Here is a 3,351-nt window from a genome sequence, read left to right as displayed (position 1 = left end):
GGATCCTAAAAAAGAGTAACAACTACCATTTATTATCCCCATCAGTTCATATGAGAAAAAAAACATTTAGTTCTAAACTGTAAAAGGGGACAAATTACAGTATATAGAATAGCCTATTAATGGAATAAAGTGTTCTTTTAAATAGAAAACTCACTGTATTGTCCTTACTGTTTTCTTTTCTTTATTCACGGGGAAACTCTGCCTTGAGGCAGCTTGATTGACAGAACAATTTTGGAAACCCTTGTGTATAGAGGACACGGGCCTTGGATAACAAACTTGGTCTTGGCATTTCAGCTCTACCACTTACTTAAGCAGTTGTATAATCTTAGGTATGTTAGATCTGAAATTCAAGGTCATCCTTTTTAAAATGGGGATAATACTGCCTAACTCTTAGACTTGCTGGGGGATTCGATGAGATAATGTATGTAGATGTATAGCAGGACCTGGAACGTAGGAGCCAGGGGTAGATGCTCCTCTTCTGTTCTTCCCATCTTGTGCTGTAAGGGGTCTGCATCCTGCAGTAGAACCTGAGACTCTTAGCCCTTCCAGCCATGGGCTGCACTAGTGCTGTTTGCTGTTGAATCTCCAAACCCTAGCTCAACGCCTACACACTAAGTGCTCAGTGACTGCTTGCCAAATAGACAAGTAGGGCTTCCCTGGTGGCGCAGTGGTTGGGAGTCCGCCTGCCGATGCAGGGGACACGGGTTCGTGCCCCGGTCCGGGAAGATCCCACATGCCGCGGAGCGGCTAGGGCCCGTGAGCCATGGCCGCTGAGCCTGCGCGTCCGGAGCCTGTGCTCCGCAACGGGAGAGGCCACAAGAGTAAGAGGCCTGCGTACCGCAAAAACAAAACCAAAGACAAATAGACAAGTAGCTCTCACTTAAATTATTACTAATTATGTGAAGTAATAATGTAAAACACATGATCATCCTTGGCACAGAGTAGATATTAAGTATAAATGTGAGCGCCCAACTTCCATTTCTAGTAATAATCAGCAAGTTTCTTTGGGCCAATCCTCCTTCTAGAATGTTTTTCAATGTAGCAAAATATATATAACATAAAATTTACCATCTTAACCATTTTTAAGTGTACGTACAGTTTAGTGGTATTAAGTATTTTCACAATGTTGTGCAATCATCACCACCATCCATTTCTAGAACCTCTTTTTTTTCACTTAAAAATTTTATTTTTTTAGAGAAGTTTTAGGTTTATAATAAAATTGAAAGGAAGGTGCAGAGATGTCTTGTAAACTCTGCTCCCACACATGCATAGCCTCATCCATTCTCAACACCACTCGCCAGAATGGTACATTTCTTACGAAGCGTGAACATACATTAACATATCACAATCATCCAAAGTCCATAATTTACCTTAGGGCTCACTCTTGTGAGTGAGCACACACTCTAGAGTGTGACAAATGTATAATTACATACATGCATCATTATATCATACAGAGTATTGTCACCACCCCTGTGCTCTGCCCAGTCATCTCTTCTCTTTCCCCACCTCCCCTCACTCCCCCACAACCACTGATCTTTTTACTGTCTCCATAGTTTTGACTTTTGCAGAATGTCATATAGTTGGAATAATACAGTATGTAGTCTTCTCACATTGGCTTCTTTCACTTAGTAATATGCATTTAATATTTCTCCATGTCTTTTTATGGCTTGGTAACTCATTTCTTTTTAGCACTGAGTAATATTCCAATGTCTGGAGGCACCATAGTTTACCCATTCATCTACTGAAGGACATCTTGTTTGCTTCCCAGCTTTGGCAATTATGAATAAAGCGTCTATAAATATCAATGTCCAGGGTTTTGTGTGGACATAGGTTTTCATCTCGTTTAGGTAAATACCAAGGAGCATGAACGCTGGACTGTATGGTAAGAGCATGTTTAGTTTTGTAAGAAACCTCCAAACAATCTGCCAAAGTGGCTGTACCACCAGCAATGAATGAGAGTTCTTTTTGCTTCACATCTTTGACAGCATTTGGTGTTCTGGATTTCTGCCATTCTAGTAGGTGTGTGGTGGTATCTAGTTTTAATTTGCATTTTCGTGATGACGTATGTGGAGTATCTTTTCATATGCTTATTTGTCATCTATATATCTTCTTCAGTGAAGTGTCTGTTGAGGTGTTTGGCCCAGTTTTTAATTGGGCTGTTTGTTTTCTTATTGCTGAGTTTTAAGAGTTTTTTGTATATTTTGGATAACGGTCCTTTATCAGATGTGTCTTTTGCAAATGTTTTCTTCCTACTGTGGCTTGTCTTCCAATTTTGATATTCTTTCACATAGCAGAAGTTTTTAATTTTAACTAAGTTCAGCTTATCAATTATTTCTTCCATTGGATCATGTCTTTGGTGTTGTATCTAAAAAGATATCACCATACACAAGATCATCTAGGTTTTCTCCTATATTATTTTCTAGGAGCTTTGTATTTTTGCATTTTACATTTAGGTCTATCTATGATTCATTTTGAGTTAATTTTTGTGAAGGGTATAAGGTCTGTGTCTAGATTCATTTTTTTCATGTGGCTGTCCAATTTTTCTAGCACCATTTGTTGAAGAGACTATCTTGGCTCCATTGTATTGCCTTTCCTCCTTTGTCAAATATAAGTTGACTATATTTATGAGGGTCTATTTCTGAGCCCTCTATTCTGTTCTTTTGATCCATTTGTCTATTTTTTCTCCAATATCACTCTGTCTTGATTACTGTAGCTTTATATTAAGGGCAGTGTAAGTCCTCCAACTTTATTCTCCTTCAATATGTATTAGCTATTCTGGGTCTTTTGCCTCTCCACATAAACTTTAGAATTAGTCTGTCAATATCCATAAAATAATTCGCTGGAATTTTCATTGGGATCACATTGAATCCAAAAATCAAGGTGGGAAGATATGGCATCCTGACAATATTAAGTATTCCTATCCATGAACATGGAATATTTCTCCATTTATTTAGTTCTTCTTTGATTTTTTCATCAGGGTTTTGTAATTTTCCTCATATAGATCTTAAATATATTTTATTAGGTTTTACCAAAGTATTTCATTTTTAGGAGTAGTAATGTAAATGGTATTGTATTTTTTATTTCATATTCCACTTGTTCATTGTTGGTATATAGAAGAGCAATTGACTTTTGTATGATAACCTTGTACCCTGCAACCTTACTATAATCACTTAGTTCCAGGGTGTTTTTTTGTTAATTCTTTTGGGCTTTCTATATAGACAATCATGTCATCTGCAAATGAGGACAGTTTTGTATCCTCCTTCCCAATCTGCATACCTTTTATTTCCTTTTCTTGCCTTATTGAGTTAGCGAGGACTTCTACTATGATGTTGAAAAGGAGTGATGAATGGC

This window comes from Aethalodelphis obliquidens, unplaced genomic scaffold, assembly GCF_003676395.1.
Source record: "Aethalodelphis obliquidens isolate GAN/ISIS:26980383/991018 unplaced genomic scaffold, ASM367639v1 scaffold60, whole genome shotgun sequence".
In the NCBI taxonomy this organism is placed as follows: domain Eukaryota; kingdom Metazoa; phylum Chordata; class Mammalia; order Artiodactyla; family Delphinidae; genus Aethalodelphis; species Aethalodelphis obliquidens.
Note: the sequence above shows the minus strand (reverse complement) of the source record.